This window comes from Dermochelys coriacea, chromosome 3 (assembly GCF_009764565.3).
Source record: "Dermochelys coriacea isolate rDerCor1 chromosome 3, rDerCor1.pri.v4, whole genome shotgun sequence".
NCBI lineage: Eukaryota > Metazoa > Chordata > Testudines > Dermochelyidae > Dermochelys > Dermochelys coriacea.
In genome coordinates, this window is record NC_050070.1 from 24493637 (window position 1) to 24504969 (window position 11333).

The following is an 11333-nucleotide window of genomic DNA, read 5'->3' on the forward strand; positions in this document are numbered from 1 at the left end:
ATCACGCTGAAGCAGATATACAAAGCTGGAAATGTCATTGTTGTTTCCATTTGCTAGTCTAATGGTGACAACTATCTCTCAGGACTGATCCTGAATTATTGGCGGTAGCTATTTTAAAGTTCAAGATTTTTTTTTCTGCTGCAAGCCAATCACTATGCAACCAAACAAGTATTTTTCTTTTAATATTTCTTCCCATTCTCTTCTCCAGTTATCAATCCTCCTTTTGTCCAAACAGGCTTATTTATTCATTTACTATCTCCTCGGGGACATTCGGTTCCCTTCCAGCTGCTGATGTATGTAGTCAGTCTTTGAAGAATGCCAAGAGAACTTGCTGATTGGCAGGTTGTCATTTTCTATAATTTATGCAAAGTATTGCATGTTGCTAAAATAGTTTGTTGAACCTTTTGGGTACTATTGTGTCTTGGGCTGGATTTTCAGCATTATTCTAGCCTGATCTGAAGCTCATTTAAAGTTAGCGGAAAGATTCTCATTGACTTTTGGATCAAGCCCCAATATAGACCCCAATCCAGCAAAGCACTTAGTCACATTTGTGAGTACTCCCACTGCCACAGTACCCAGTTCCATGGACTTCAGTAGCAGCATCTGTATTTTTAGATAACACATAAGACAGCCTTTGAAGGCAAGTTATACAAGGAGGCTAAGAAAACTGAAAATGAGATATTATCCAGACTATATTTAAATCATTCCCCAGCTGTTCATGACATTTCCACTGATCTCGAATCAGAAATTTGATTTTTTTTCAAAGCTGCAGATTTGATTTAAACACTCTTCCTAAGAGATCTGGCATTTTCCAGAAAATGGAATCTGGAGATTTGGGGGCTCAGTATATATAGAAAGAATTTCTTCAAGTGGTAAATTTCAGTAATCTCATCTGAAGTTCAGTGATGTATTACTTCTCAGCCTAGTGAATGATCTACTGAAGGCAAGGCAGTTAAGAAATGCTTGCAGTTCAGTATCTGTAGCAACTGTACCAGACTCTGTCCCTCACTTGGTAGTAAGGGTGTATAATAGGCAAAAAGATGCTAGACTGTTGGTTAAAGGTAGAGGACTGGAAGTCAGGCCTCTGAATGAAAATCCTGCATTGTCACTGACTCTGTGTTTCCTTGGGTAAGTCTCCTACTTTGTCTATGCATCACTTTTCTCATCTGTAAAAGGGGTCTACTACTAGCATGCCCATTTTAGAAAAGTGTTGTGAAGATTCACTAATTGATCTTTATAAAGAACTGTGTAAAAAGAAGTTCCTCTGATGAAAGGAATTATAGAATTGCTCAATAGTATTATTAGTGTAACCACTTGGACATCGGAAATCCAACCTGTACAGGATTTGAGATTGAAACTTAATCTTTCCCCTGTGAAATTCAGAAACAGATTGACATCCTGCCTAGGGAGTTATATCCTGCAATCCTTGGTTGAAAGGTCCCGTTTTTATGATGACCAAAACTGCTGGAGGAATACAATGTTTTGGGGATGAAAGGAAAATATGGCTTGTTTGACCAGTCTCCTACATAAATTACTAAACTCATAACATTCTGTCTGTCCCTCAGGAAAGCAGTGTCCTTTTTACTTGGATCTCTGTGTTACCTAATGGAATTCAAGTTGCAAGACAGGAAAACTCTTGAAGGTCACAAGAAATATTAAAGGATCCATAAATATAATTGAAAGATTTACCATTAAATAATATTAATCTTCTGTACTTCTGCAGCACTTTCCAGCTGTGTGCTTTATAAACACTAGAGTATTAATTATCACAAGTATTATTTCCATTTGGTATATGAGGAAACTGAAGTACAGAAAGAGGAAGTAGGGTTGCCAGTTTTCGACCGGAATGCCCTTTAAAAGGCCAGTCAGCAGTGCAGTGGGGCTAAAGCAGGCTCCCTGCCTGCCCTGGCTCCACGCAGCTCCCGGAAGCAGTGGCATATCACCACTCCAGCTCCTAGGTGTAGGGGCAGCCAGGGGGCTCCGTGCTGCCCCGCCTGAAGTGCCAGCTCCCATTGGCCAGGAACCACAGACAATGGGAACTGTGGGTGCAGTGCCTGCAGACAGAGCGGTGCACAGAGCCACCTGCATGCCTCTGCCTAAGAACTGGAGGGGGGACATGCTGCTGCTTTCGAGAGATGCTTGAGGTAAACACTACCCAGAGCGTGCACCTCTGAACACCTTCTGCACCTCAACACTTTGTTCCAGCCCTGATCCCCCTCCTGTCCTCTGAACTCCTTGATCCCAGCCTGGAGCCCCCTGCTGCATCACAAACCCCTTATCCCCAGCTCCACCCCAGAGCCCACACCTCCAACAATAGCCCTCACCCCCTTCACCCTAACCCCCAGCCCTGATCCCCCTCTCACCCTCCGAACCCTTGATCCGAGCTAAGAGCACCCTCCTACACCCCAAACTCCTCATCCCCAGACCCACCCCAGAGCCCACATCCCAAGCTAGAGCCCTCCCCATCCCCCCCGAGCCCCAACCCCCTACCCCATCCTGGAGCCCTCTCCCGCACCCCAAACCCCTAATCCCCAGCCCCACCCCAGAGTTTGCACCCCCAGCTGGAGCCCTCACCCCCCCCCGAGCCCCAACCCCCTGCCCAGAGCCCCCTCCCATACTCCAAACCCCTTAGTCCCAGCCCAGAGCACCCTCCTACACCCCAAACCGCTCATCCCCAGCCCCTCCCCAGAGCCCTCCCCCCATGCCCCAACCCCTGTCCCAGCCCAGAGCCCCCTTCTGCATCACAAACCCCTCATCCCCAGCCCCATCCCAGAGCCTGCACCACTAGCCAGAGCCCTCATATCCCCTGCACCACAATCTCCTGAGCCAGCCCACTGAAAATGAGTGAGTGAGGGTGGGGAGAGTGAGCGACAGAGGGAGGGGAGATGGAGTGAGTGGGGATGGGGCCTCAGAGAAGTGGTGGGAGCTCGGAGGAGGGGTGGGGAAGGGGGCGGAGCACGGGTGTTCAGTTTTGTGTGAGTATAAAATTGGCAACCCTAAAGGGAAGTAATTTGCCCACAGTCAAAAAGTCTATGATAGGGCCAGGAAGGATCTCAAATAGCATGACTTTAACTTCATGATCATCCTTCTTCTACAATGTTTTTTTAATCCCAATTTTTATGTGAGATGAAGAAACTAGGGCTGATCTTGCTGGCTGCTAAGAGCTTTCTGAGAGGAGCACAGAAAAAACAACTTTCATTGACTTCAGTGGGAGCACATAGTGCTGAAAAGATTTCTAAAGCTGTGAAGCAAATTGCACGACCAGGCCCATAGCTGCCTATGGTACAATGGAAAACAAATAATGAAGAAAATAAAATGAAGTAGAAATGACTTGTTATACAATGGATGCTCTCTTGCATCTGAAAATTAGAATTGTGCCTGGAATCATGATTGTACCTTATATATTTTATTGAATTTTATTGTTCCCTACAAGCTCATTATATAAGTGCAACTGAGCAGAGAATCCGGCTCTTTGATTAGAAATGATGGGTAAAAATATCTGATGTGGGCTTGGAAAGGAGTTTTATTAAAGTAAGTTATATAAAGTGATAATGGTGGTGTGGGGGGGTTGTAACCATGTTCATATGCAGTGATTCTCAAGCCCAGAGCATAATATAGTAGGTGTGATGTAAAACATGATATAGACCCTTAAGGGTCCCAAAGGGGTCCTGAAGCACTGCTGCCCCAGTTTTCTTATTAAAGAGAGACAGCATCAGCCTAACTACTGAGGATTTAATGGTCTAGGACAGAGGGGAGTTCTTCATGTGCTTACAATCTATAAGTACATACATGGGAAACAAATATTCTGTAATGGGTTCTTCAGTCTATCAAAGAAAGGTTTAACACGATCCAAAAGCTGGAAGGCAAAGCTAGACAAATTCAGACTGGCAGTAAGGGATAATTTTTTAGCCGTGGGAGTAAGTAACCATTGGAACAACTAACCAAGGGTTCTGGTACATTCTCCATCACTAGCAATTTTTAAATCCAGATCAGATATTTTTCAACAAGATCTGCTCTAGGAATTATTTTGGGGAAGTTCTCTGGCTAGATGATCACAGTGGTCCCTTCTGGCCTTAGCATCTGCTCATTTATAGATTCCAAGTACTAACCTGATGGAGTAAGAGCATCAGAGTCTGACTCATCGTCAGACAAATTTAAGATCAGCATCAGAACTTCTGGATTTTTCTCCTCTGTAAGTGTGTGACAAAGGAATAACAGCCCCGGGTTGAGACATTGGGGAAAATAGTGCATCACTGTTATTGCACTTGGTCTTCAGGTTTTTGACTCTAACCCTTTGCCAAAGCATGGGTTGTAGCTTACTGTCCTTCGGGAGGCATTAGACAGTAAGACCCAGGAGCACTAATGCATTTAAATACTTCGGATGAAATTCTGGCCCCATTGTGAGAGTTTTGCCATGGACTTTACTGGGGCTGCATTGCTGACAGAGAGGTTTACATAAGAGGTATCTTATAGGCACAAAGAGCTGGCAGTGGGAAACTTCATTCCCAGGCAGCCCCCATAGGCTGCTTGGGCAGACCTGGGAATCAAGCTCTGCACGATGTTGTAGTAGACCTGACAGATCTGGGCCTGTTGCAGCTCACTAAGTTGCCATCTGGCCTTCCTGCTGTTCTTTCCTGAACTGTTAGAGAGCAGGCAGCAATTTGAATTTCACTCCTGCTGCTCATGAACTAGCTGAACTCGTTGCTGGTCTTTCATCATCTATACTGCTGCTGTTGGGCCATCCATTTTATTGTCTTCCTCATGCTCCCACTTCCTCAAGTCCTCGAGTTATAAGCCTGTTATTCGTGCCAGGATTGGGTATGCCTCAGCTCTAGGCATCCAACCACCAAAACCTCCTTGGCAATAGGGAAGAAAATAGCCTCCTTCTCAGAGAGACCTCACTGCTTCATTTGAAATCCTATCAGAACAAAGGAATCCAGATTCAGATGCCTTGCTCAGTGCCTCCAGCAGGCTACTCAACTGAAAGCAGAGTAACCACCAACTAACCATCAACACATCAATTTGCAACATGCACAGTTTGATCCTTGGGATGTCCCAAATAGATTGTCTAAGCTTCCTAATAGAAATGGAGAGAGGTTCCTTCAGGCAGTCTTTCTTCCCTAGTTACTGCCCAGTCTTTATCAGCACCTCTATAAGTGATGAAGCACAGCTACCTTTGCTAGTGAATCAGTCTCTAAAGGAACTCAGATCCTCTCTGCTAGGTGAGAAAGTTCCTCTGGATCTGAGCTTCCTCTGGAGTTCTGCTGTTCCGAGGTGATGCTGTCCTCTTTGATTAGAGAAAACGGAACTGGTTGCCCCATTAGGACATTGATGCCCAACCTCAGGAGCCCTGAAGGGTCTGCACCATGTATCACATGCAATCATCACCTGGAGTCAGATCCAAATTCTCACTTTACCTCATATGACATCCCACTGAGATATCTTTTGTTCACTCCCCTTGGGGTACTTTACATGAGTAGACACTTTCACTAATGCCTGGAAAGTCAGGGTTAGGAATCTGTTGGGTTTTTTTTTTGGGGGGGGGAGAGGGGGCTAAATATGTTTGAAAATATATTTATGCTTATGTTTATATAGGAACCTGCCTTGTGGGTACTTAAAAGGGTGTTCTGTACACTCCCTTATAGACAGAGACACACACACTCAGAAGTCATTGCTATCTCTTTTCTTATCTCCTCCTGCTGATGTTCCTACAATTCCAGCATCTCTGTCTGCTCTAATGTGCTGACTGTTAGGATGCACAAACACACACACAAGCAGAAACTGAACAATTCAGCATTGCATGGACAATTACCTGCTTCCTCATCTTTGTTTCTGTGGTACCTACATGTCACTAAGGGACCTCACCTCTGGCTTAACAGCGTTGCCTCCATTTATCCTTCCTAATTCTCGGAGCTGCAGAAAGCTGTCTTCCTACTTATTTAATAAATCAAATCTTAGCAGTCTCTGGGTCTCCTAGGAAAGCTGTGACAGGACACTCCTTGATCTTTTTTCTTAACGTGTTCTCTCTTAACATCCTTTTGACTGATAATGGGACACAAGAACTTGTCTCCACTGGGATTTCTGCCACCCCTGTTAGCTGCACTAGTACAAACGTCTAATGAAAGCTGCACCAATGAGTGAAAATTGCATGGCACCAGTGTAAATTGTGTTTACATTAGGGGTTTCCAGCAGTGCAGCCACACTGGTGGCTGAAACCCGAGTGCAGATAAGGCTTTTCTATTTGACCTTACAAATACAAAGTAGCCCTATTCCACTCAGGCCTTGATCGTGCTTTATTCCCTCTGAACTCAAAGACAGCAGAGAGGGCTTGGCCGCATGCACCATCCGGTTCATAGGTTCTTTTTGTATTAAAGAATGAACAGTGCTCTTTGCTCTAATATTCAGAATACTCTGTAGCTGCTGCAATGATACATTATCTTAATTACAGATAAAGGCCACTACCTCAGGTTAAAGTGCTGTGCATTTAGCAAAAAAGCTGCATCTGCCCACTGGGAAATGCATCTTTGATAGGCATATCAGAAGGCTGCAAATGATCAAAAATTATGTTCACAGGAGGGATGGGATTTTGTTGTTCATCTTTTATATCTGTGTCTGGAGCAGCTCATTGTGTATTCAGTTCAAAAGGGAATGTAATAATTTCCTGGATACCAAATGGAAATTGTGGTTTATAAGGGAGAAGCTATATTGACCTGGTCAAAGCCAAGAACCATTACAGATCTCACAAGAAAGCCTGCTGTCACAAGATTTCCAGCATGATTTCTCACCAAAGAGGGTCAGGCAAATTTAAGATAAGCATCAGAACTTCTGGATTTTTCTCCTCTGTAAGTGTGTGACAAAGGAATAACAGCCCCGGGTTGAAACATTGGGGAAAATAGTGCATCACTGTTATTGCACTTGGTCTTCAGGTATTTGACTCTAACCCTTTGCCAAAGCATGGATCGTAGCTTACTGTCCTTCAGGAGGCATTAGACAATAAAACCCAGGAGCACTAATGCATTTAAATACTTCGGATGAAATCCTGGCCCCATTGTGAGAGTTTTGCCATGGACTTTAGTGGGGCCAGGATTTCATCCTTCAAGCTTTATTAATACTTCCCCAGTCACCTTGACAGAGCAAATACAACACAATTGTTCCTTTTTAATGTGAGTGGTCAGGCTGCATGGAGGTGCACATTCTCTCCTAGCATGTGCCATCTCTCCTACCCCTTCAGCTAGCATTTTTTATTCTTTATTTGTTTTAGTACCAATTGTGTGCTCAGCCCTTTACATGACACAAAATAACCTTCCCCCCCCCGAAATTTATCAGCTACTAGATGCTTCTCTGCACCCAGGACTGTTTGGGAAGAGTCTAAAGTGGAAAATAACCATCTATGGAAGAAAGCATTTAGTTATGAGGGCTATGGAAAGTAGGAGGTGTGGCTGGGGATGTATCTAGTCAGCTCTAGTACTGGGGATTAGTCTACTCAGGGTTAGCTCTGGAGGAGGGAAGCGACAGAGAGACCCAGGATGCTTTCTTTATATTGGTCAATGCGATTCATGTTCAAAGCTCCCAATTTGGCAGTTAAATGAGCAGCACTCAGCTCAGCACCCAGCAGCTGCCATGAAAATCTAACCCCAGTTGTGGGACCTGAACTCTTGTAAAAATCCGGCTTCTTACGTTTAAAGCGCTGAGCGTTGTGTGAAAGAGTGCCCTGGGCTTTGACTGCTGCTGTAAAAGAGACTGACATCTACATTGTAGTGCATTGGTTTGACACTTCATTTACACCGACGTAGTAGCTGACGGTCAGCTTGTCTGTTATTTGTGTTCACATTCTCACCTGCATGCTGTGATCATATTTGATAATAAAAATTTCCCACACGTGCATTATGCCCCAAGTCTTGATGCAGGGCTGTTACTTACCATCCTATGTAAAACAGTCTGATGATTTGGAGTGGATTGTACATAAATGGATGGGTTAGGTTGGGTATCAAAGAGTCAGTTGGTCCTATGTTGAGTCACATGGTTCTCTGCAAGTATCTCAGTGTAAGTAGGTAGGCCAACTCATGAAAATTGCAAACCACTGATAATTAAATAGGTTGTTTCATGCTTGGCCCATGCTTCTGCTATTACTTTCATGTCCATGATTCCCAGACTGAGTCACCAGTCTAACCTAGAGTTTGTCTCATTTGCACACAAGAAAATGATAAATTCTAAATGAGATCAAGCTGAAATTGACTCATGCTGAGCCATTTGAATTAACTGCCAGCTCAGTGACAGAATCTTCTGCACTTTGTTTAAAATGTCTTTTTTTTACGTGAGTTTAAACTGCTTCTTGAAGGCTCATGATGAAGAGTAAGTTTATGTTTTTCATAAATATAAACGGAAGGGTAACCACCTTTCTATATACAGAACTATAAAATCCCTCCTGGCCAGAGGCAAAACCCTTTCACCTGTAAAGGGTTAAGAAGCTAAGATAACCTTGCTGGCATCTGACCAAAATGACCAATGAGGAGACAAGATACTTTCAAAGTTTGGGGGGGGGGAAACAAAGGGTCTGTCTGTCTGTGTAATGCTTTTGCCAGGAACAGATCAGGAATGCTCCTCAGAACTGTAAAAAGTTAGTAAGCAATCTAGCTAGAAATACATTAGATTTTCTTTTGTTTAATGGCTGGTAAAATAGCTGTGCTGAATGGAATGTATATTCCTGTTTTTGTATCTTTTTGTAACTTAAGATTTTGCCTAGAGGGATTCTCTATGTTTTGAATCTGATTAGCCTGTAAGGTATTTACCATCATGATTTTACAGAGGTGATTCCTTTACTTTTTCTTTAATTAAAAGTCTTCTTTTAAGAACCTGATTGCTTTTTTATTGTTCTTAAGATCCAAGGGTTTGGGTCTGTGTTCACCTGTACAAATTGGTGAGGATTTTTATCAAGCCTTCCCCAGAAAAGGGGGTGTAGGGATTGGGGGGATATTTTGGGGGGAAGATGTCTCCAAGTGGGCTCTTTCCCTGTTCTTTGTTTAACACTCTTGGTGGTGGCAGCATAGGGTCCAAGGACAAGGCAAAGTTTGTACCTTGGGGAAGTTTTTAATCTAAGCTGATAAGAAAAAGCTTAGGGGGTCTTTCATGCAGGTCCCCACATCTGTATCCTAGAGTTCAGGGTAGGGAAGGAACCTTGACAATGTTGGTCACATAATCTTAAAATCTTGATCTCTGAAAGACTTTAAGATAGTTTGAAAGTGCAACCCCATTAAAAAATGTCTCAGTTGGCATGTCAAACTTATCTCCTTGTTTCTCATACTACTCATTAGAGTTGCCAATTTCAGTTGGATGTATTCCTGAAGGTTTCATCACATAACAATCTTTAATTCCTGGTGACTCCAGGACAATCCTGAAGGTGGGCAACACTCATGGATATGCGTTGGTACTGTGCCTACTGTAAGACTAAAAGGATAGGGCACTGGACTGGAGGCAAAAGAGTTATCTGTTCATGATTCTACCACTAACCTATTGTCACTTCCCATCTCTATGCTGCTATTTCTCTTCCCACCCTTTGTCGGCCTGTCTATTTGGGGTAAACTGTTTGGGGTAGAGACTATATCTTACTATGTGTTTGTGCTGTGCCTAGCACAATATAGGCTACTAATAAACCTGTCCAATCCTTTTGTAACTATTCCCAGTCTCATCTCCACACAACATAATGCATCCCCATCATGCTCTACCATGAAAGAGAAAAGAAGATTCCCTTTACGGGGCCCATTTCAAGCTTTGGTCTTAATTTAAAAAAGCCCCTTTTTGCAGTGGAGTCAGCTAACTCGAGACAGCTTTCTCACGTAAAATCTCAGCAGACACAAGGCACTGTAGTTTTGACCTCAGTGTAGCATGTTGAGGTAAATGCCAGCTATGTGTGGTTTAATGTTTAATCTCAGTGGTGTAGGCTTAATCTCAACTAGCTATATCAAGGAAAAAACTACAGAGCCTTGTCTCCTCTAGGATTTTACATTGAGACCACTACCTGGAGTTAGCTATCTTGATGTAAAAACCCACCTATTTTTTGTGGTGAAGACATAGCTTCTCAAACCACCAAGTGCCTCCTGCAAGGTGCTATTACCCAAATCATACTGAAGTCAGTGGGAGGTGAGAATACTTACCATCATACAGATGACACTTATAAGTTTATGGGCCCTACAGCATCTCTCCATCCTTCACTTTATATCCTTTCCTTCTCTAGAAAGTCATGAGTTTGCAACTAATTTGACCTTTATCCCTTGTCACAATGTTTGCATTAGCAGTTTTAGAAATAAAATATACCTTTTTTACCCTCTTTTCCCGTTAAAATCATAACTGAGGAATATATTACTGTTTTGTTTGCAAGTTGACATTGTCTCTCTTTTTGCTCATTTAATTATCTTTTAAAAGTAGTTGCTCCTTATTTATGTATAGCCCCCCTCTTCTTTCTAACCAGTTTTTGTGTTTGTGATTTTGTGTTTATGGCCTGAAATATTCTTCACATAAATATTTAGTACAATAGTCCCTGATACTGTTGCCTATTTAAGCTTAACTAGGATGGAACTTTACAATTTCGCCACCTATTTAATTTTCTTCTGTATTTCTCAGGAAACATCTTTTTCCCAATCCACTTCCAATCCCTATTGCTCAATCCCCTACTTATGATTTTGAAAAAAGAACTTTCTATAGCAAGGCTAGCATGAAAAGTCTATTCAATCTTTGAGAGACATAAAAATGACAACCTTTTAACATTTCCTATATCAAAATTCCACATAATTTTCAGTGAACTGTGATTAAAATATGGTACAGCAAAACCAATAAATTTGGGCCCAGCTCCTGCAAACTTTGAAGCATATGTTTGACTTTATTCATGTAAGTGGTCCCACTGTAGTTGATGGGACCACTCACATGCGTAATAGCTTTAGTGGAAGTAGAATGACTTAGGATGTAATGGATTCTTAATAAATTGCAGTCATTAGGTCAATTTTTTGTTATTTAGGCTAGCAAGGACCATCAGATCCTGTATAACCCAGGCCACAGAAATTCACTCAGCTGCCTCACTATGGAGACCAATAACTTGTGTTTGGCTAAAGCATATCTTCCACAAAGGCATCCAGTATTGATTTGAAGACATCAAGATATGGAGAATCCCACACTTCCCTTGGTGCTTTGTTCCAATAATTAATTGTCATCATTGTTAAAAATGTGTCCCTTATTTCTAATTTGAAGTTATCTGTCTTCAGCTTGTAGCCATTCATTCTTCTTATGTCTTTCTCCACTGGATTAAAGAGTCTGTAGTACCTGGTACATCCTCTGGATAAAGA